Source organism: Pinus tabuliformis, chromosome 2_2, assembly GCF_031772625.1.
Source record: "Pinus tabuliformis cultivar Carrire ecotype Pingquan chromosome 2_2, CPIR1, whole genome shotgun sequence".
NCBI classification, from domain to species: domain Eukaryota; kingdom Viridiplantae; phylum Streptophyta; class Pinopsida; order Pinales; family Pinaceae; genus Pinus; species Pinus tabuliformis.
In genome coordinates this window covers 785,461,877-785,487,040 of record NC_142300.1, presented here as the reverse complement: position 1 = coordinate 785,487,040, position 25,164 = coordinate 785,461,877, and positions in this window count along the sequence as shown.

Below are 25,164 nucleotides of genomic sequence, written 5' to 3'. Positions count from 1 at the left end.
TGATATACACCTTCCAATCTTCAAGATTTTCTTTGAAGCTTCTTGCTCAGAATGCTTCATTCACTTTGTGCCATGTGATGTCTGACTCTTTTTTATAAACAATTGAGTATATGAGAAAACTAGAAATTTCATTGGAGTACTCTCAAATGCCTCCCCAATGTTTCTTTATGTATTGTCCTTTGAGGCAGATCTCTTTAGTGCCATGATGACAGTGACTGATGAAGAGAATTGCTCAACATCTTCAATACATGTGGGAGGAAAATGTTGGGTTGTGTTATATTCTTTCCACGACTAGCCTATGTATTTAACCAGGGGGTTAGAGAGGGGACAGAGCGCCCCCTTCGTTACATTGATTGCGCAGCAGGGGGGGTCACAGGGGGGCAGCAACAGCCCCTATACGGGGTCTGAGGCAGTGCCTTGGGGAAATTTTTTTGGGACCCTATATTAGGTTGGGTGAACCTACCTATGGTTTTTTGCATGGTTTTCACACATGGTATTGGAGGCGATGGTTTTTGGTCCATGGTATTGGATGCTTCGACATGTATAAATATGTATTGTAACATTGAAAGGAACATAATGAAAAATCAAGCTGGTAATCCCGGTTTTGGGATCCAAGGGAAAATCTCTGTGTATATGTGTTTTATGTGTTATGATCTCGCATTGTTTATTTTCTGTGTTTTACAATTCATATGCAGGTAATTTCTGTACGGGGTTAAAACCTACAGAAAATGCACTCATGGAAAACATGAATTAGCTTCAGAAAAATGAATCACAAAGTAAGATTAAGGAAGAAACCACAAGAATGAAGGGAAAAAATAACAATTCCTGAGCTGTGGGAAGGGACTGGCTCCAAGAACTCTACATTGTGTAGTCTCAACATCCAGGGGAGAAGATTGAGGCTTGAGACTGCGCAATGCACAATCTCAACCTCGGCACACTGAGAGAGACACTGCGCATTGCGCAGTCTTAGTGGCCAAGGATAATGCTTGACCCCTGGAACTACACAATGCGTAGTTGGGCTAGCTAGGTAATATTCATTACATAGTCTCAGAGGTCAAGCATGAAGCTTCATCCTTGGACTTGCACAATGCCCAGTTGAGCAAGGCAACTACTAGCCAAGTGAAGGGAAGATCTTCCCAGAAAGAGGATGGGAAAGTGGAAAATATAAGTGATAGTGAAAGTTAGAGCATATATATGACTAAGGAAAGATATATCAATGAATATCCATTGCATAATATCAACATGGAAAAGGAAAAACAAACATGCATAGGGAGTCGTCAAAACGACGACCATTAATGGGCAAAAACAAGAAAGTTGATGTGACACTTGTAAAAGGAAAGTGATGGAGTGAACCAACATGTATACAAGCTAATATAAGTTAAAATTCAATTAACCATGAAAAGAAACAAGCAAAACAACACTCACATAAGAAAAATGACAAAAAGTGACATAAAAAGCGACAACAGACGACAAAAGAAAAACTCACCTGAAAAAGTGACACAAACTCTACTGAAGACTCCTTGATCTCCTTGGGAAGGCTAGATCTCCAAGATCGGATGTGAAAATGATATATAGGGGTGTCTATTATATAGATCTATCCTAATTTGGGTTTATGACACTCATGCCTAAAATCAAGGAAAAAGTGATACTTGGCGAAAGTCCAAAAATAGAAACTTGTGTCATCCTTTGGGAAACTAATTATCCACTCCCTATTTTCTATGGGTGCTTTTTTCATTTTTACTCTTTTTATTTTTCAGGAAACCAACCATTCACTCTACCAAGAAGGATTGTGCAATTCCCAACCACAAGGGACTGGGAAACTCCTTGACTCGATGAATTGCATAGTTTCTAAGCTCAGGATGGCTTACCTGTCTAGATTGCGCAATTCAAACCCTCAAGGTTGGGATGCCTTTCAATATTGTGTAGTTTATAGAGGGAAGAATGATAATGCTGCAAAATAAAGTCAAGAGATAGCTTGTGTCTAAAATGTATCAAAACGAGATCAAAACAACACATCAAAAGGACTACATGAAAGATAGGTCTTGGTCATAACATGAATACTTGACGACAGTAAATGATAAGGTCATGTGGACAGAAGGGAGGCTCCAAAATCAAAGCATGGGTAAAATTTTGGAGGGTGGTTGTAGCAACTACAATAGAAACATTAGTAGGAACTGACCATTTCATGATGTCTCCATCTTGGAAATATCTATCTTAATCTCTCCTCCACCTATCACATACCCCAGATACACCAAAGACTATTTTGAAAACTCAGACTTCTTGATATTTTCTAGTAATTGGTGCTTCTTCAATGTCTCCAGAACCTGTATAAAATGTGATATTAGCTTCTCCTACGTAGCACTATATACCCGTATATCATCCAAATAGATAATAACAAATGAATATATAAAGGGCACATTATATCATTTATTAACCTTATAAACATAGTTGGTGCATTGCATAAGCCAAACTGCAGAACTAACCACTCATACAAACCTTTCCTTATTTTAAAGGTGATCTTCCATATGTCTTCTTCTCTAACTTGAACCCGGTGATATCTATACTTTAAGTCCAGCTGGGTGAAGTTTTTCACTTACTGCAACTGATTCAACTAATCATCAATCCTACACAAGGGGTACCTATTATTGAGCATGATTTTATTCAGTGCCCTATAATCAATACACATCTACCAAGTCCCATCCTTTTTTGGTACTATGATAATGGGTGACCCACACGGTGATGTACTCAGTCAAATGACACCCCATTCCAATAGTTGTTGCAACGATTTCTTCACCTCACTTGCTTCTATAGAATATTTCTTGTACAACCCAATGTTTGACAATGGAGAATCCAAAAATAGTTGGATCTAGTGCTCCACTTCCCTCTTGGGTGGTAACCCTTTAGTATCTCAAAACACATCCATGTATGTTTGTAGCAACTCTTCTAGTTGTTGTTTTTATTTCTTAGTACACCCCTCTTGTGATGCCTTTGTTGTCCTTTTCTATTACTAACTCTTCTACAAATTGGTTCTCTCTTAAAAACGATAAAACAAACTTCTTGCTAGAACTAAAAATTCCTTTGCTTGGTTGAAACTTACCAAGGAAATTTCTTACTTTCCTTTGTGTGCATTGATGGTGAACAATTTTCCCTCTTTGTCAAACCAATACTAGTTGGATTTTTTCATGAAAATTGCATCCCACATGTACATTCAGGAAGTTCCAAACACCACTCCACATACATCTAGATGAACTACCTCTAGTACCATTTCATAAATAAAATCATCAGTGATAGCAAATCTAATATTTCAATATTTTTTTACCTTTAATTTTTCATCCTTATATACCAATCCCAGTGGATATGGGCTTATATGATCATTAATATCCAATCCTAATTTGTTGATCAAATTGTTGGCTTGAGGGGTGATCTAGATCTTGGGGAGAGACCCCCAAGATCTAAAAGATTGAAATGAATTTTGGGGGAGAGGCCCCCAAGATTTGAAAATTTGAAATGCCAGAAGAAAAAGAGGAGAATGCCCAATAAGCAAAACCACAAAGAATTTTTTTATTAAAAATGGAGAATAGATGTATCTACATTGTGGCAGACAAACTGTCCTTTTACAAAATGCGAATTGTTACTTATAGTATTTTTCGGTTACAATACCATGGGTAAATTCCATGGGTGGATGTCACAATACCATGGGAAAATACCATGGGTGAATGAATACCATGGGTGGATGTCACTTACAATACCATGGGTGGATGCCACTTACAATACCATGGGTAAATTCCATGGGTGGATGAATAACATGGGTGGATGAATACCATGGGTTGATTCCATTTTCCATTCGGATCATTCCTCCCTCCTTAAGAAGCAATGGTCCCCATTGCATGAAGTTCCCTCCTGTGAAGCCTTTGTTGAATATGAAGAGCCACTAAAGAGGGGTTTTATGTGGTTAACCCATAACCATGATGAACAAAGATCTGAGGATAGAGATATCCTGTAATGCTTGTGACCAACTGTGATACTTATAGTGTGCGACCTAGAAAATGGACTTCGATGAAGTGTGGGTTTGTGGATGATCCATAACCATGATGACTGAAGATCCGAGGATAGAGATGCCCTGTAATGCTTGTGACCAACTGTAATACTGATAGTGTCCGACCTAGAAAATGGACTTCGATGAAGTGTGGGTTTGTGGATGACCCATAAAAATGACAAACAAAGATCCGAGGATAGAGATACCCTGTAATTCTTGTGACCAACTGTGATACTAACAGTGTGCGACCTAGCAAATGGACTTCGATGACAAGGATTTCGTGTCGTTGACCCATAACCATGATGTTGGTTGTTGATGAAGTAGCAGGTGCCTACATAGCTTGGGGTGGGAGGGCACGTCTCCAAAGAACCCAAGTCAAATGCTTCAATGTTGAAACTGATGAATGTGAAGCAGATATCTACTAAAGCGGGGTGGGAGGGCATGTCTCCAAAGGGAACTCGCTCCGAATGCTACTCCAGAATTAAAATGGACATAAATTGGTCAATATAACTCAGAATATTTATTATAACCTATTTTTGGCAACAGAAGGACCATTTTTCATCTTCCCATGTGTTCGAAATCCTTATCTAGAAACTCTAGAATCTCATATTCACGCTGCACTTTTCCGCCGTCACAAAAATTCTGAAAAAAAAATAGCTGATTTTAAATCAGCGATATCTCCCACATCAGAACTCTAATTTGCCCCATTGTTTTTTTAAATTGAACAATTTTTCTAGGGGAGTTCGGATCTAAAATTAATTTTCTGAATTTCTGCACCAAATTTGCAAAAAAAATATAGGAGATTCGTCGTACACGAATTGTCATCGGAAACATTTCTGCAACATAGTTTATTTTAAATCAACGATATCTCCCTCATCCGGAATCCGATTCGGCCGATTTTTTTTTTTCTTTTTCTTTTTAATTTGGGTATTTTTTCGCAAGGAATCCAGATCTGTTATTTTTTTTTTTTTAATTTTGCACCAAAAATTTCAGATCTGATCTGCAAACCTGCCGCCCAAAAACATTCCTGCAAAAAAAAGAAAAAAAATGAAAAATTCTTCCCGCTTGGCCCAAGAAAATGCTCTGTGGAGGATGTAGCACATGCCTGAAGTTTGTTGAATATTGCTGCAAAATTTGAAACTGAAATATGCATCAAACCCTCATTCCCATGGAATCATAACCTACTCTGATACCACTGATCTATATCTTGGGGGGAAGCCCCCAAGATCTCAAAGATTGAAATGAATTTTGGGGGAGAGGCCTCCAAAATATGAAAAATTGAAATGCTATAAGAAAAAGAGGAGAATGCCCAATAAACAAAACCACAAAGACTTTTTTTATTAAAAATGGAGAATAACTGTAAAAGCTACATTGTGGTGAACAAACTGTCATTTTACAAAATGTGACTTGTTACTTATAATATTTTTCGGTTACAATACCATGGGTAAATTCCATGGGTGAATGAATACCATGGATGGATGTCACAATGCCATGGGAAAATACCATGGGTGAATGAATACCTGTATGTCACTTACAATACCATGGGTGGATGCAACTTACAATAGCATGGGTAAATTCCATGGGTGATGAATACCATGAGTTAATGCCATTTTCCATTTGGATCAAGGGGCTCAAAACCATGTTCAGAGTTAGTTGCGCTAACCAAAAAAACCCTATACCATCGGCCCTTTCGGCAACGACCTACTTGTGCAGACCGTAGTCTCACTTGAGGCGATATTGGGGGATGCTAGAACCAGGTTTCTGCATCCAGAGAGGTTATGCAGTGTGGCTGGAAGGTTTCTTTTAGTTTAGGGCTTAATTTGACCTTTGTGAATTGTTAACCTTATTCTTAAAATCGTAGAGTGTCTTCCTACTTAACGGACTTGTGAATTGCACGTAAGTAGTCTAACATGCATTACTCATCATATAAAATAGTAGTTGAAACTTCACGATGCAATTACAGAAGGAATATACAAAAATGAACCATATTCAAACGAAAAAACAAAAATTACCCGAACATAAGAAAATACATAGATGTGTCTCAAATTCTTCTTTATTAGTTGAAGTCTTCACAGGTACAATCTTTCTGACCCTGCTCCCACATCTGAAGGGGCCTGCGCCCACATCTGTAGATTTACCAAGGTCTTCGCACACACAACTATAAGAGTCTTCACCCTTCACTTGAATACAGAAAGATATCAAAAAATAGATTACAACATTACATCCATCACTTCCATTTCTCTTAGACTTGCTAATACATCCCTATATATATCCTTTACCCTTACAATACCATGTTCTGCAAACCATGGGCGGAGCTCAAAATATTCTAAATAATCCCAACCCTTTAGAAAATAAGGGTCTTTTACCCACCCTAAAGCCCTTTTAACTCTTACAACTTTTTGCTAATCGTGCTCCACTCCTCAAAATCCAGGGGACCCCTACCCAATAGGCCCCCAACACAAAGATGTGATTCTTCCTCGAGTCACTCAGCTGGTAAGTCCTAGATATTTGCTTTAAGGCCATTGTATGCAGATTTCAATGGATGAAGTGTCTTTTTGTATTGCGTTGCGGCCTGACAAACTTCTTCTACGAGCTTCTTTGTTGTCAGCCCTTATGTTGCTAGACCGATTGTTTGTTGTGTTTGTTGCATTCTCTTCAACTTTCTCTCTACTTTTTGTGAGAGCTAGCAGGCCTCATCTACCGAAGATTGCATCTGTGTGGATATTATCTATACCTTTTGCTGCAACTTATCAATCTATCCTTGCAGAAGCGTTCCTTCCTGAGGACGGGTCTGCACAATGACCATTTTTTCCTTTAGGATGTCAAGGCTCTTTTGACACTCATCATCCCAACAGAAGGTGGAATCTTTCTTTAGTAATTTCTCCATCGGCGCAGTGATATGCGCATATTCCTTAATGAATTTTCGGTAATACCCAGTGTGTCTAAGAGTTGCATGTACCAGCTTCACGTTCTTCGGCAAATCCAAATTGATAATAACAATGATTTTTGCAAGGTCCACCATCAGCCCTTTCTTAAAAACAACCTTCCCTAGTAAAATTCCATAAGGTACAAAAAAATACACTTCTTCGGGTTAAATGAGATTTGATACTTCCTGCAGATATCCAACATCAAGCGCAGGCTCGAGACATGCATCTTTAACAATCCAAAGACTGTCCAATCATCAAAGTAAACTTCCAAAAACTTATGAATGAATTGCTTAAACGTTGTGATGACAACTCTGGAAAATATAGTTGGTGCATTCTTCAACCCAAACAGCATGACTGCATATTGAAAGGATCCCCATTCAGTAGCAAACTTGGTCTTACTTCTATCTTCCGGTGCTATCTTAATCTAATGGTACCCTAAAAAGCCATCGGTAAAGGAGTAGCCCTCCCGTCCTCCTACATTTTCCAAAACTTCATCCGTGAACAGTGTTGGGAAAGGGTCATGTACGAATGTGTCATTTAGCTTCCTTAAATCAACATAGATCCTTATTTCTCCCTTAGTATTTTTCTTCTGCACTACAATTGGGCTCACCCATTTAGATTATTCTACAGGTTCGATTATGCTAGTTGCAACCATCTTCTCAACTTCCTCATTCACATTCTCTTTGTATTTTGAGTTGAGCCTATACGATCGTCATTTTACAAGCTTCACATCTGGCTTTAAAGTGATTTTCATGACTTCTAGGTCCCTCACAATGACTTTTAACTCCATGAATTTAGTTGGAAACAACTCCTGATACGCATGCAGTAATTCAACGATCTTTCCTAATGTATCCTCGTCCCAATAATCTCCTATATGTGCAAACTTGGGCTCCGCCTCCGAGCCTATATTGACCTACTTTGTCTTAACAGATTGTGTTACATTAGGTATTTCAACATCTGGTCCTACCACTTCACGCTATCCTTTTCACTTAGGAATATTAATGTTGTGTGGATCTTCCTTGCCCTCCTCAGTGGTCATATTATAGCATTCCAGTGCGTGCTACAACTGCGCGTTCCAATCAGGTTGTACCCAAGTCGTTGGCTCATTAGGTGTCCAAAAAATTGTTGCTCTAATTTCTTGAAGGGCATCATCTATACATTGAAAACCATCTTCAAAGTTAAAGGTCAATATAAAACTTTCCTTTCGTGCCATGGTGCAACTAAGTTTCAAGATACCAATTCAGTGATATCACATCCAAAGTGTGAAAAAATACATGTACCCATTCTGGTTAAGGTTCTTCACCCCATGCCTTAGTCCAATGAGACAAATGATCTCGAGGATCATCCTTGCCATTGTACTTCTTTGTGATCCTTGTGTTTGCATGACCAAAGCTGAGCCTCATCAACTGTTGTCTCCCTCCAATCTCTTATAGTATTCTTATGTGTGCCTCACCATCACGTAGGTGTAGCCCTTAAAGCTATATCCAAGGCCTGGAATCGTTGTTCTTCTGGTACATCCCTTTTAAATTCATCTAGAAATGAGATGACATCATCTATCCCATCATAATATTGCAAATTACGTACTTCAGTTGATATCCAGTAAAGAGATTTTGTTAGTCTATTACATCAAATAGTAGAAACTTTGTGTAATTAGTGCTGCTAGTTCTCCAATTCTTCATCCGAGATTGAATGACATGAACTATCCTTCTCCTAGCTTATCCTTCCATCTGTGATGGGGTTGATCCAATCCTTGTCTCGTGCAGTTAACTTGTAGATGTGGTCAATATCTTCATCACCATATTCTTCACGGACAGGTTTTGTATATCGCGCTCCTTCAAAGGGATCTAAAGGAACAACGACCCTGGTACCGTTCTTTTCAAATACCATACTTCTCCTTTTTAGATTGATTATGGAATCCATATCAAAAGCCCAATCAATCCCAAGCAAAGCCAGATACGGATTACTAGCATCGACAATCTCAATGACTTCAAAATCCGCCACCACTCTTGCTCCTTCAATGTCTACAACAACGCCCTGCAATTGACCCATCGGGATAATATTCTACTTATTGGCCATGCTCAGATGAATCAGTGACCACTATAGCTTTGGTTGCCCTATCCACTCCCAAGTCTGCTTCGGTAATACATTCACATCCGATCCAAAGTCCATAATTATTAGATCCATTTCAAATTCGCCAATTTGTGTATTTAATCATATTTCTCGACCAATTCTCTTCTTATTTTTGTTGACCTTGTTTACTTTGCGTTGTTCAAGTTGTGGCGTCTCTTTACTGGCGCAGTTGTCAATTAGTTCTTGCAACCCCTCTACTGCTTTCTAGTCCCTTAGTAACTTCATACATTCCTGCAGAAACGATTTTAGAATGGTCGAATCAAGGTTCTTCATCTGCGTCCTTGATGTCGAAACTCCTAGGTTTATGAAACTCTTCTTCACCTCCATGAAGGTTTCCTTCTCCTTCTGTAGATCAAACTGAGTACTCTTCTCTCCCGCCTTCCTAACCCATGTATCTACAACAATATTTTTACCCTCCGTTCTATCTTCTCCTATAGCGCACCACTTCGTGTCACAATATTAATGCTTGGAGCGTCTTTGCCTGGTTCGGATCTTATCATTTGTAAATTCTGAGCAGGCTATTGATTCTTCTTTTCCTGCATCTTAGCCATTAAAACAGGGATCCTCTATCACATGGTAAAACTATCTACAATACTGATAGGAAGGGTGAGTGGGGTTTTGACAGTCTCACGCAAAATGTAGCTTCACCATAGTTATATCATATGATCTGACCTCGCGCTCGTCCAACGCCCCCTACTCGACCACGTCCTTGATCTTGAAATCCTCTTTCGGTCGTAGGTGAACCATAATCTTCCTGCGTGTAGCCTTCAACTTGCATCCCATATGATGTCAGACTTTGATCCATCATCAAATCATAGTTGCGACAATTCTTCTCATCATGTCCTGCAAATCAATAAAAGTTACAATATAATTGCCTTGGTGGCTGTACATATTTCTGTAACAAATAACAGTGATCATTCGGGTGCTGCCCTGCAACTCAGAAAATACTACACCATATGCTTGGTCAAGTACTTGGTCCAGCACTAGGCTCCGGCTTCAATGGATTGGGACCTCTGCCAACCAAATAATCAGGATAGACATGACACCAATCCTTATAGTGACCTTTCACTTTACACTTTAGAGACCAAACTTCTGAGCATATCTCAGACCGGGCTTCCTTAAATATTGCAGTTCAATATGCAAGCTTGCTAATTGGGACTGTATTTGTTGAACCCCTATGTGAGTATCTTGTATGGGCGAAGCTTCTAACTTCATCGCGATTTCCAATGCTTCCGCCTGCGTCCTAATCTTTTGTTGCGATAGTGGTAATCTGAGGTGTGGCAATAGTGTAGCTATATACCACTCTTTGTGTTGTTCATCAAAGATCTAGAAGTTGACTTTTCCCAACAAGCATTTTAACCTCTGATCTACATCCCATGAAGTCCCATTGCCTACTTTCTTAATTTCTTTTATTTTTGTAATGCACTGTGACTGTGACTTGGGCTTCTTAAACTCCACGTTAGTGCATTCTTTATCACAGTTAGTGAAGCAACTGGATTCATCATATTGTACTTTATATACCATGACAACGCTCTGTCCTAGAGCACTATGACAAGCTACACTTTATTCATATCATCGTCATTGACCTGATGTGATTTCCACACAACTTCTGCAACAAACCAAGCTTGATCAAGATCTTCTGATCCCTGGCCCTTAAAAATAGGCATCTTCACTGCGTTAGCCATGTTGAATAGTGGTGGTGGAGGTGTAGGTGTATGAGGTGGAGGTGAAGGTGGAGGTGGAGTGGATGGATGTGGAATCCCAGAAGTGCCTTTATTATCTGACTGTGATGCACCTCTAGGCATACTAGGGTTGTTCCTTTCTTCTTCTCTTTCTAATTCACCCAATAGTGGATTGTACTCACCCTCAATAAATTTTTCACAATCTAATATGAATCTTTTTCTGCTTCACGTAAATCCTGTCTGGCTTCTTTTAAACATCAATCTATAAGCATAACTCCCTTTTCACATAGCAACATATTAATCCTGAGCTTTAAGGAATTCAAATACTTACCTTGTGGACCTTTGAAAAATCGACACTCAGCTTCACTGTAGGATATTGTTGTGTCAATTGAAAATTCAGTAATAAATCCTCTGAGGATACTATTGATCCAATAGTCAACAGCTATTGCGACCCAACTTAAGGAGCTTCTCTGTTATCGGCCCTTCTATTGATAGACCGATTCTTCCTTGTGTTTGTTGCATGCCCTTCAAATTGCTTTCCCCTTTCTGCGAGAGCTGGAAGGCCTCATCTGCCCAAGGTTACGTCCGCGTGAAGATTATTTGTTCCTTCCTTCGCAACGCATCAATATATCCCTGCATAAGCATTCCTTCCTAAAGATGAGTAAATTGTTGCGCAGGTGCTAAGGTCTAGGTCGTGGCTTTGAGCTCATCAAAATGTAGTTGTGTGCCTTTGATTTTGGCCTTGATCTTTTGCACATGGGGATCCTCCTATAGAGAGGCCCATATTTCCATTGTATCTTCAAAAATTTGACCAGAGTCCTTGGTTACAGTGGCGATATTTTTCATATTAGTTTTTATTGCAGCTTCGCATTGCTCTCAAACGTCTGGTGGTGTTGTAGGATACAACTTCATTTGGAGTTCTGTGATCTTCATCTGCAGCTCAAATCTAACTTTTCCCACCTCTTCTTTTGACTCCTTGACCGTTGCTGCTAGCTTCTAAGTTTTTTTGCTGAGGCTGCCTCTGCCAAGATCTAGAGATCTAGAAGCTCACTGCAAACTTTAGTTATAGCCTCTTCTAGTTGTTCACTGTGCACAACTACCTCATCGTGATCCTGCATCACTTTATTATTTTATTCGAACATCTCTTTGTCGTCATTTTTCACTTATTTTATGACCAACAGAGCTCGCTGCTCCCGTATATTCAGTTCATCAGAGACTCCCTGGTGTAAATCATGCAATGCCTGAATGGTGAACACCACAAGGTTGAGACTTAGATTCTTCTAGTACTACGAGCACTCCTGGTCTTTGACTGTCTCAATATGGAGAGATACCCCTAGTAGTTTCACTGCTCGGAGCTCAGATGTGATTTCGATAGTGGTACTAAACTTTGGCACGCTTGCTTGACCCATGCTCGCTTGGGTCACGCTCGCTTGAACCACGCTCGCCTGAACTTCCAGTTTCTTGAGGCCTTGTTGTACCTCTATTAACACTGCTTTGTATTGGTCCTCAACGTTTCCCTAGAATTCCTCCATCACAGCCCAAACTGTGTCTCCTATCTCATTGATGTCCCCCTTAGTGAGGACTAGTGGCTCTGCACCACAGGATTTGTCAAACTTCTGCTTCTTTCGCGCACCTCCAGCACTTTTCTTCTTCAAAATTTTTACTATAAACAGGGAATCAATGTCCTCCGTGTCCACAAAAGGGTATTCACCACCATGATCACCCTTGTCAATCTCTTGCTCAACTTCGTGCTCTGTTTCCTGCGTGATTTTCTTCTCAAAGTCAATTGTGACCTTCTGAGGCACCTTCTCGTCTGTCGCTGGCTTTTCGTTCTGCACACCTCTAATGGCTTGCTATGTATTACTTGTGCCTACCTTGTTTGGATCCTCTACAGTGGGAGTGAGCCAATTACTAGCCTACTTGCTTATTATGCACAGGATGTCCTCCTCAATAACTAAGAATGGTAGTTCATACCATACCGCCTCCAAATCTTTCTTCGCATGGAAATACACATGGTAAATATCTGCTTTAAAGTTGGAAATGCTACGATATTCTTGAAACAAACTTCTTGATAGCCGTAGATTCTGGTTGATCATCGTGCATAGATCCATCTCAAATAAGACCTAGAACAATTTTTTCTATGTAACCCGGGTCAGTTCCTTAGACACCCACAGCGAGGCATACTTCATATCTTTGTACACATCAAGGTCCACAGTGGGGAACTTTGACTGGTCCAACTGTAGAAATTTTGAGTAATAAACACTTATTCAGCAGAGATTATCCTGATTATACACTATTGCGGAATACATGCACAATACATAATCTCCTCTATGTTGATCATCAATTTAGCAGCATCAAAAACAATGAAACATCAATAACATGCGCACATTAACACAATATGTAACCCGGGGAAAGCTTACAGCGGAAAACCCCACACTATCTGTATATTAATGATTGAGAACATGTAACAATACATAGTACAATACTCCTCACAAGTATTCAGTACTATCTCCACCTGTTACACACAAAACTAGCTCAGATCCGAACAAGTCACAGGTTCAAATCTTCTCCGCTGCTTTGCCTGCCTCTATTGCACAATGCCAAGTGAAAATCACTCACACTGAAAATCACGTGAGCATAGGCTATTTCACTGGGCATATACTGCGCAATCCTCATTGGCATTACTCAATCCATTGATTGTGCGAATCTCATGCACAACTGATAGTCACAACTCACCCTTTCACTTACCTCTAACACCTGTCTCTGTTGAACTGTCCATGCACTGAGTTAACTGATGTATTCTTCAGTTACTTTATGAGTTAATAATTAGTGAATTAATTAACAATCAATTCACACAACTCATCACTAGTGTATTCTCCAGTTAGACTGAATACAACTAGTTCAACTGAACACAACTCCATGAACTCCACATCCAACTCCACAGAACTCACATGCATGAGTTCTAACTGAAGTCCTCCATGCAATAGCTCAACTAACACATAAGAAACCACATAATTCCTTCTGTCAGCTGCATGTGGGACATCCGTAGCTCGAACTGAAGTGCTCCAAGAGAATAAGATAATGTTTAGAGTCCAAATATTACTAAGGGCTTATAATATTTGACTATTTCTATTTTTAGCTTGCCAGTCTAAAAATAGACTTTGATCACTCCGTTGTGAACCAGAAATAGAAGTCCATCTATTTTTCCCAACATGACCAATCATCCATAAACAACATTTTGCAACTCATAGACCATGATCCATATGTCTAAAAATAGACATAGTCTAAAAATAGACTTTGCGCCAAAAATACCATGTGGGCCCACTTAGTGAAGGCAACTTCTTTCCACTAAGCTCCATCATCTTGTTGCATTCTCAACACTCCCTCTCAACAAGATATGGATTATCAGCAACCCCTATCCTGTCTCGGTGGCATTCGAATTTGCTCCTGGTGAGCGCCTTCATCAAGATATCAGCATCGTGATCCTCCGTTGGAATGTATGAAAGTAACATGATTCTCCGCTGCACACAATCTCTGATATGATGGTACCTGATGTCAATGTGCTTAGATCTATCATGAAATAAAGGATTATCCGAGAGTTTAATGCAACTTTGGTTATCATAGTAAATCACAGTAGGCTCCAAGTGAGAACCGAACAAACCGACTAGAATCTTCCTCATCCATATAGCCTCGCATGCAGCCAAACTTGCTGCCATATACTCGGCCTCTCCTGAACTGAGTGCCACGGATATTTGCTTCCTGCTGTACCAAGAAACTGCTGTCGACCCAATACTGAAGATCCCTCCTGATGTGCTCTTTCTGTCCATTGTGCTCCCTGCCCAATCTGCATCCGTGAAGCCACATAGCTTCACCTCATCCTCCTGTCTGTACCACAAACCATATCCCGATGTGCCTCTCAAATAACGCAATACATGCTTGCCTTCCTTCCAGAAGAGCTTGGTTGGCTTAACCATAGCTTGTGAAAGCTGGTTAACAGCATAGCATATATCGGGTCGTGTATTGACCAGATACATAAGAAACCCCACCAACTGTCGATAAACAATGGCATCCACTTCTTTTGTCGAAGTGGCATCCTCCTTCCTCCAACCTCCAGGAAGAGGAGTATCAATAGGCTTGCAGCTATGCATGTTGAACTTCTCCAATATTTCCCGAGCATACTTAACCTGAGAAACAAATAGTCCATCACTGCGCTGCCAAATTTCCAATCCCAGGAAATAATGAAGGAGGCCCAAGTCCTTCATTTCAAACTCCTTAGCAAGATCATCCTTGTATGAAAGTATCAACAGCTCATCACCTGTTAGAATCAAATCATCTACATAAATTACAATGATAAGCAACTTACCCTCCACCACAATCTGGTATAGGTTAGGATCTGCCTCACTCTTGGAGAATCCAAGTCTGGTGAAATATCTGTCTATCCGTGTGTACCAAGCACATGGTGCTTGTTTCAACCCATACAACGCTCTATTGAGCCTGCACACATGCGACTCGATGCCGAAGATCTCAAAACCTTCGGGATACTTAATGTACACCTTCTCCTCAATGACTCTGTTGAGGAACGTAGTCTTCACATCCATCTGATGAATGTGCCACCCCATCTACGCTGAGAGAGCAAGAATCGTCCGTATGGAAGAATACCTTGTGACAGGTGCAAAGGTCTCCTCATAATCATTCCCCTCTATTTGTGAAAAGCCTCGGGCAACAAATCTTGCCTTGTACTTCTCCACACTCCCATCAGTTGCCTGCTTAACTTTGTAGATCCATCTCGAACCCACCACTCATTTCCCTTCCGGTCTAGGAACAATCTCCCATGCACTGTTTCTGACAATCAAATCATACTCTTACACCATGGCGTCTACCCATGCGGGATCCTCCACAGCTTCCTCGAAAGAGGGTGGCTCAGTCACAACACATTTGCTCACAAGAGCCATGTATCCAGTGTACCGATCAGGTGACTGTCTCTGCCTGCGTTGGGTTGTAGGTGGTCCTACAACTTTCTCTGCATCTTGAGCTAGTCGCTCAGCTTCTATCAAGCACTTTCACCCTCTGATGGTTGGTGCTACATGAGTGGTCTCTTCCACTCCATGAACCTCATCCTGTGGCTGATCCATGTCCTGAAGCTCATCTTTAGGAACTAATAGCTCCTCATCTGCATGCAAGTGTGGCTCCCTCTCAAGCGAACACTTCATGGCTTTCTCCTCCTGAAATTTTATATCCCGTCGCACAACAGTCTTACCACTGTCTGGTAAATACACACGATAGTTGTGGGGCGTATCAGTGCACCCCAAAAATATCCCAACCTCTGCGGTCAGCTCCAAATTCTTCTTGGCATCCTTCGTCACATGCATGTAAATGTTAGCACCAAAAATCCTCAAATGAGAAAGATCAGGCTTCTTACTAGAATAAGCCTCCTAGGGTGTACTCATGCCAAGTATCCTGTGAGGACAATGGTTCTGCACATAAACTGTTGTATTGCATGCTTCCGCCCACAAGTGAAGGGGTAGGCCCTGATCATGAAACATCGCCCGTGCAGCACCCATGATCGTTCTGTTCTTCCACTCAGCAACCCCATTCTGCTGTGGGTTATGGGGAGCTATGAGCTCTCTTCGAATCCCTTCTGCACTACAAAAGTCCTTGAACTCGCCAGAGATGTATTCACCACCATTATCGCCCCTGAGAGCCTTCACCTTCTTCCCCGAATCCTTCTCGACCAGTGCTTTGAACTCACAGAACTTTGAGTATGTCTCGCTCTTCTTCTGCATGAAGAAGATCCAACATCAACAAAGATCACATAATACCTGTGTTTTGCTGTCGAAGCTACTGAGAAAGGTCCACACACGTCTGTGTGAATTTTCTCAAGGATCGTCGTGGTGCGACTATCCTTCTCGTGAAAGGTGGCTTTCACAAACTTTCCCAAAGTACATCCCTTGCACTGATCTGCGCAAGAGTGCCTTTAGGAAGCCCTGTAGTGATCTGCTGTAGGATCTTCAAGGCTCCATGGTGAAGGTGACCCAATCTCCTATGCCACAACTCGCCATCATCCTGGATCACCAATCCTTCTGCCTTGCATGCCATTACTGCGCAACCATCTACATGCAACTGATAAAGGTTCCTCACTCGAACCCCTATCTTCTGGGTTTCTCCAGTTGTCTTGCTGCACAGGAAAGCCTTTCCCTCGCTGAAAACAACATCATATCCCTTGTCTTCTAACATCGCCACAGAGATAAGATTCTTCTTCAATCCTGGAACACGCATCACTTCCTTCAATACGAAAGTTTTACCAGACTCCCTCTCAAAGGAAATGGTACCAATACCGGTCGCACTTTATCTACCATCATCGCCCATATCGATGTGCACTCCAAGATCTTTCTCCTCCAGATAAGAAAACAAATCTCGATCTCCTGTCATGTGAAAAGACGTGCCACTGTCTAAGAACCACACCGATCCCATCACACTTGAAACCAAGCATGTGATCAATGAAAAATCAAGCTCAAACTGCGAGGCTAGAGCCTCTCCTACTGCAGATCCAGCAGCTTGCTTGTTCTTCTTCTTCTGCGGACAATTATTGGCATAGTGTCCATGCTGGCGACAATGAAAGCACTTCACCTTGGACATGTCCTGCTTCTTGCCTTTCGCACCAGACTGAGAAGATTTCTTGTTCTTGCCCTTCTTTTCTTTGGCATCCAAAGCGCAATTTTCTTCATCAGTTCCCTTTGATGAAGATCCGTCCCTGGTATTCTGCCTGATCTCCTCCTGCACAAGATCTGACCAAAGTCTCTCCCATCCTGGCAATTTCTCCCGACCATTGACAGAGTCCTGATAGGAATGCGAACTCTTCGGAAGACCAAGGAGAGCCAAGCTCACCAAGTCCTCATCATCGACAGTCACCCCCACACTTCCCAACTCATCCCTGCACTAAGTGAACTTCGTGAGATACTTGGACATACTATCTTCCTTCTCACATTTGATGTTTCTGAGTTTATCCTTGAGCGCCAGCTTCCTCTTATCACTCTTGCTTTGGAATAGATCTGTTAACGCTTTCCACATCAAGTATGGAGAAGCCTTTCCATGCAGGCTGGACACAATGTGATCCTTCACGCCCTCCAACAAAATCCTTCGACACTTTGTTGTCTTCTTTTGCTAAGCATCAACCTGCGCAGTATCAGTAGGCTTTGGGACATCAGCCTCTATGAACTCCTTCAGCCTGTTATCATCCAATATTGCCTCCATCCTGTCCTTCCATGCAATATAGTTCGAGCTGCCCTCAAGAGCATACTCCAATCGCTATCCGTTGAAAGACATTGCCACGTTGATACCAAGAAAATGCTGTTGCACATTCCAATTCCACCAGCTCCAAACTCAACTACCTCGGATCTAAGATTCGTGAGAACAAGGCATTTCTCGTACAGAGATTGACTGTATGGGCTTTTACCGGATATCTCACCTTCCAAAGGAAGGATGAATCCAGAGGCTACCTGGCTCGATTACAGACTCTGCCTGAAGAAATAAGATGTAACCACTTTCTGAATAGTAGATCTGATGATCAACAGCTCTGATACCATGTAGAAATTTTGAATAATAAACACTTATTCAATAGAGATTATCCCGATTATACACTATTGCGGAATACATGCACAATACATAATCTCCTCTACGTTGATCATCAATTTAGCAGCATCAAAAACAATGAAACATCAATAGCATGCACACATTAACACAGTATGTAACCCGGGGAAAGCTTACAGCTGAAAACCCCACACTATCTGTATATTAATGATTGAGAACATGTAACAATACATAGTACAATACTCCTCACAAGTACTCAGTACGATCTCCACCTGTTACACACAAAACTAGCTCAGATTCGAACAAGTCACAGGTTCAAATCTTCTCCGTTGCTTTGCCTGCCTCTATTGCACAACGCCAAGTGAAAAACACTCACACTAAAATCATGTGAGCACAGGCTATTTCACTGGGCATATACTACGCAATCCTCATTGGCATTACTCAATCCATTGATTGTGCAAATCTCATGCACAACTGATAGTCACAACTCACCCTTTCACTTACCTCTAACACCTGTCTCTGTTGAACTGTCCATGCACTAAGTTAACTGATGTATTCTTCAGTTACTTTATGAGTTAATAATTAGTGAATTAATTAACAATCAATTCACACAACTCATCACTAGTGTATTCTCCAGTTAGACTGAATACAACTAGTTCAACTGAACACAACTCCATGAACTCCACATCCAACTCCACAGAACTAACTTGCATGAGTTCCAACTAAAGTCCTCCATGCAATAGCTCAACTGACACATAAGAAACCACATGATTCCTTCTGTCAGTTGCATGTGCCACATCCGCAGCTCGAACTGAAGTGCTCCAAGAGAATAAGATAATGTTTAGAGTCCAAATATTACTAAGGGCTAATAATATTTGACTGTTTCTTTTTTTAGCCCGGCAGTCTAAAAATAGACTTTGATCACTCCGCTGTGAACCAGAAATAGAAGTCCATCTATTTTTCCCAACATGACCAATCATCCATAAACAACATTCTGCAACTCATAGACCATGATCCATATGTCTAAAAATAGACATAGTCTAAAAATAGACATAGTCTAAAAATAGACTTTGCGCCAAAAATACCCTGCGGGCCCACTTAGTGAAGGCGACTTCTTTCCACTAAGCTCCATCATCTTGTTGCATTCTCAACACCAACATTATCCATGTTAGTGGAATTAAGAGAAATAACCAAGCATAGTCGAATTTCTTCCTGTCTTCTTACGCTTCGAGAAAGTCCTCCAAAAACTCCTCACATAAATACCTTGCCCAGTTAAACCGGGCCCCCTTACTTCACTGTGCAGCCAATGATACAACTGGGGCTGGCACTTCATCCACCAGACGCTTCCTCATTATCTTACCAGCCAGAATGTGCGCGGAATAATGCACAACCTCATCATTAATAGAGCTAATGGGATACCCCCGGGATCTCTTGACTAAACCAAAGTCGTCATTCATCTGATCAGCCAGCTTTTTCTCCTGATACTTCTCAAAAAATTCATCAATGTTGTTCGCTCTTTGGTAAGGCAATGTAGTAATCCTTAAAATTAACATATAATCAATTGGGATTGGCGTCCCGAGCCATAGACACCCATCATGTACCAATGCCAACAACTAGCGCACACAAATTGTGTTTATGTTGTTGTGCCCAAAGTGTGGAACATAGAGCATATTCAACAACCTAGTGTGTTGAATTCTTGTCACCCATTTCATTGGCTCAACCCTTGTCACTCCAGCTTCCTCATAGTAAACAACGTTCAGATACTTTTTGGGCTCAAATTGGGGATACTTGCTTCGATCATTCAGATCCTAGTACTCCATGTGCAGTTGTGGCACCCTTTCCAACAATTCTCTCTCAATCAATACATCCTCTGGTAACAGGGGTGTAAAGACCTTAAATTTGACCACATTTTGGTCCTTGGTCACCTTTGAGGTTGGCTTCCAAGACGACATATAGGGTGGCAACCTAGAGATTAGTTCCACCTCATCTACGATAATATCCTCTATTCTGATGGTCATTTCATCCTCATCTAAATCTTTGGGCTCCATCGGTTTCTTCAACTTATCCATTTTCTCCTTACTCCATTCTCCTGTGCAGATTTTCCTCAGTGAGTGCCTCACTAGAGTATTTTGGGGCTTCTTCTGCTTCTTGGCCGTTGTTGCTGCGGCAGTAGGCTTTGTTCTTGGTAATCTTGGTGTAGTGGCATGTACTAGTGGTGTAGCAGCCATAATGGATCCTAGCCCTTTTCTAAGAAACTCTTACTCAATCTCCTCCCACCTCCTCCCTGACATGCATCAGAATGTTCGGCTCACACTAAAGCGAAAAATCACACTTCGATTTCTTAACAAGAAAAGTGTCTGAATGTGGAGTGGGGTGCCATATTTATAGCATTTTTCAAATTCAAACCCTTCAATCTCCTCCAAATCCTCCTCATAAATGTGAATTTGGCGGCAGATTTTCCTAGATATGCTCCTTAAATGTGTTTCCCCCACTCCTTTTAACAGAAATTTCCCTGTCAAATCAACTGTAGCAACCCCAACAGTCATATTCTGGATGAACTGCATCAAACCTTTCCTTGCAATGCAATTACCCCTTCTTCATCACAACTTCCTCCACCTTCAACATCCTCTTGAATACCGCGCAACCCTCCTTCTTTGACAAAGTCATTCATTGGCAGAGTAATTTATAGTCCCATCCTTCCTTCCAACTGCTAGTAGCACTAAGACTGTCCTACGTTCATATAGTCATCACGCAGCCCTAGGGACAAAATCATCCCTGTAGAGTTTCAACCTACTCCCATTTACTCACCCAACAAATAATTCTCCATTCAGCTTCGCGAGCTGAACTGTGCCACCATATGAGATATCCTTGATAACGTACAGACCTAGCCAATGCATCTTTAACTTACCAGGGAACTGCACGAACTTACTATCATACAACAAAATCAAGTCTCCATTCTTAAAAGTTCGTTGCTTAATATATCGATCGTGCCATGGCTTTTCCCAGGTTTTCTATACTTGTTGGTGAAATCCTGCAAGAAAGAGATCTTCTTCTAGCGCAAGAAGTTGTTCCAATATTTCTTACATAATATCGTTGTCTGCCATATTCATTACTGCTATGATTCTAAGACTTGGTAATGTTAGTGTTTATGAGTCACCAGTGATCAAATGTACTCTTTCCATGTTGTTGATAGGGTCATTAGATCAAATTGCTATTTTTTCAAATAAAATTGATACCTCTTGGTTGTCAAATGGTCATTAGTTACTGTCTAGGTCATTGCTACTGCCTCCACTTGCTCAGGGTCACTATCACCCATCATGGTCATGTCATCATCCCCTGTCCCATGTCATCAAAAGAGTTAATGTGTAATCATATAGGTCATGGTCTAGGATTCACCTTTGATTGTCATCATTATATCAGTCATCAAAAGTAAACAAGGGAGTCATGTCATCATTTTTATCACCATCATGGGAGTTAGGAAATTAGGGAATAAAGTGAAACAAGATAATATTTCCTTTTGAAGAAATTATGTTGCAGTCACATCAGTCAATAGTAATTCTTTCAAAAGTACACATGATGTCATGTTTTCATCAAGTCAAAATCAAGTTTATGAGTTATAAAGGAGAAATAAATCATTTCAAGAATTCATTCTATCTTTCCAAAGCTTCGGGGGTTCCTCTCTGCCATTGTAACACTTGCCACAACCATCAGAAGTTATAATTCCATCAACAATTGCTTAGTTTGTCAGTTTTTGTGTTTCTGCTGCGTTTCTGGCAGGGTTGTTGTGCTTTTGGTTTAAAGGTCGAAGGGAGCAAGGAAAGGGCCCATTTCTCACTCTAAAAGCTTCAAAGACTCTTGATAAAGTAAGTAAATCCTTCACCAACTTGATGATGCAGTCATTCCTTTCAAAAAGTGATTAAATCCCTCTCCTAAGGTTTTGTTATGCTTTTCATTTTATGGGATTTTTCTTTACTTCACAGAGGAATCCTTTGGTTTCTAAGATTATACATCCCTAAAAACTCTCACTGAGAATTCCCCAATCATTTCCCACACCAATTTCCCTCATTCCACCATTTTCCCCCAAAAACCCAAAGTTTTGATGCGCTTTTGCTACGTTTTTGGGTTGTGACTGTGTTTTCCAATTTTTACCCTTTCTTTTTCACCCATTCTAACAAATTCCACCACTAATGTGTCCCTAACATCTACCCCTAGACCTTAAAATTTCCCTATAATTTTCCCTAACTTCCTTCCCCTTCATCCCCTTCCCTAAACTTGCTGCGTTTTTTCACTATTTTGCAGTTTAAATCCCTTATCCCCTCCCTTTTCAAACTAGGGTTTTATGTTGAGTAAATCCAAAAGAATGGCCAGTGAAAGTAAGAATTTCAAGGAGGGAGAGATCTCAAGATATGAGCCAACTCATATGCAAGAGATCAATGCATCAGAATTCATCAAAATATCATTTGAGCAGGAAGGTTTCCTAGGGTTTTGTAAAGAAAGTGCAGGAGGTGGGTTAATATCATGACCTAACAAGTTTATTTTCCATCAATTTCAAAAGAGATTATGTCACAATTACAGGGGTGAACATTATGGTGTCAGCAGAGATCATAGCTTCAGCAACTGGTATCCCTAACCAAGGCGAGATTTGGTTCAAGGAGATGGATTTAGACATAGAGAACTACAAAGTTTTTTTGAAGCCACAATACAAGGAGTCCACTTCTCATAATTTTCCTAGCTAACAGTTGTTCAACAAGTACAACCCCTTGATGAGGATGATCATGAAGTACTTCACTTATGAGGGAAGTTTTAGCAGGTTATATCAATATCACATTAGGTTGTTGATTCATTTCACTTCTCAAAAGCCCTTAAACCTACCTAATTACTTGTTTAGAGGATTGGTGAAAATGACTAAGAAGGTTTAAACGAAGGGAAGATATCATCAAGAAAGTTTATTTCATCATGCTATAATCAAATTCATAGTTCTCCACCAGCTGGAATAGGTCAACATGTCATGGGAAGCATTTTTTAAGGCAATTTCTCTCTTACCAATCTCCCACTAGGCAAAGAGCCTAAATACCTTTGCATCATCTGGGCCATAGAGACCTGAACCATCAAGCATACCATAAGTGACAAGAACTCTTCCTAGAGCAGAAATTTCAAAAACATACAGCAAAGGTAAGAGGTTAGTTTTTTCCCCTAAGATACAAAAGGAGATGCCTAGTCCTAAACCTAGAACCATGTCTCAAGCTAAAGGACTTCCTAAGGAGGTTGTCAGTGAAAAATAAGTGTAGATTGAAGCCATGATAGAATCACCTAGAGATAGAGATGATTCACCTTTCCAACATCATGAACAGGTACCTCTGGAAATAGAGATGGATGACCTAGGAGAACAGCATGGAGACAAGGCAGAAGAAGACAAAATCAAAGAGAAAGAGGCACATATTAGGAAGTTCAAAGATTACCTTGCCAAAGCCAATTTCATGGTTTCTTTCTTGCAACAAGATAATGGACAATTGAAATTGAGCTCAATGCAACAAATTAAATTACAAGAAGATCCTCCATCATCTAGTAAGGTATATGTTTTGGCAGAAAAGGATAAATGTAAAGCAGACATTGATTTGGAGCATTTGGATGAGGATAACATTTAGGTGCATCCAAGGAGACCTACAACTAGAGCCATGGCCAAGAAAGGATAGCAAGCAGAAAATCCTTCTCCTCCTCAAACCCTAAAAACCTTAGATGACTCCATAATTGTGGAAATTGAAGAGAACAGGAAGTATTGGTTTGATAAAGTGAATGTGAACCTAGAGAAACTATTGACGAAGGAAAATAACGACACTGCCATCCAGAGGCATATGGCATGCCACTATTATGCAAGAAACATGATTTCTAGGGTTAAGGTAAAAAAATATGAAGAAAAAACTCAAGAATACCCTAAGGAAGCTTAAGAAGAAAGATAATCTTGATCTTTTGGTAGAGGCATCACTAATTGTCTAAAGCCAAGATAGAAAGCAAGGTAAGGAGATTTTTTTTGCAAATTTTTGAAATTTTGAAGTTTTCTTGCACATATTCAGGTGTACCCTACAGAAACACAGTGAGTACTTGCTGTACTTTTTCTCAGAGGCTCAAAATGAAGAATGGAAAGCATGTGGAGATATCTTTGGACTTGTACATGCTGGAAAACTACTTGGGGTCACTTAATAGTTCATAAATTTTCAGAAAAAACACCAAAAACTGCCTATTTTCCTCCTTTCTGCCATTGTTTTAGAGGACTCACTGCGCTTCTAGAAAACTTGTTTTCAAATCAATTTTGAGGAGTCTTAATGATGGAGTTTGGGTGAGTTAAAGGTCCTAGGGTGTAGTAAACATCATAAGCTATCTTCCTAGGTCATCAGCAAAGTTCAAAACCACTTCAATGTCATAAAACCACCATCCCAAAGACTCATTGTGCTTCTGCTAACACTCACTGTGCTTCTGAAGCATTCGATGCGCTTCTGTGGAGGAAGCCTTTTTCTGCATTTTTGTGGTATAAATTTGAATTTTCTTGATGTAATTAAAGTCTAATTTATTTTACCTGATGTAGTTGAGTATTTTAATGATGGTCAGAGTGAATGTCTTCTAATTAAATTCTTTCAAAGTCAAACTCAAATAAGTTAGTGTAAAAAGGGAATTGGTTCCTAACCTCCCTATTTTTTAGCAATGGTTAGAGAAGATTGTGTAATTAGTTCCTAGGAAGGAGGATTCAACCCCTCGGAGGGTGAATGTTGTTTTTCATCTATATGTAGTTAGAATGAACTCATAGAGA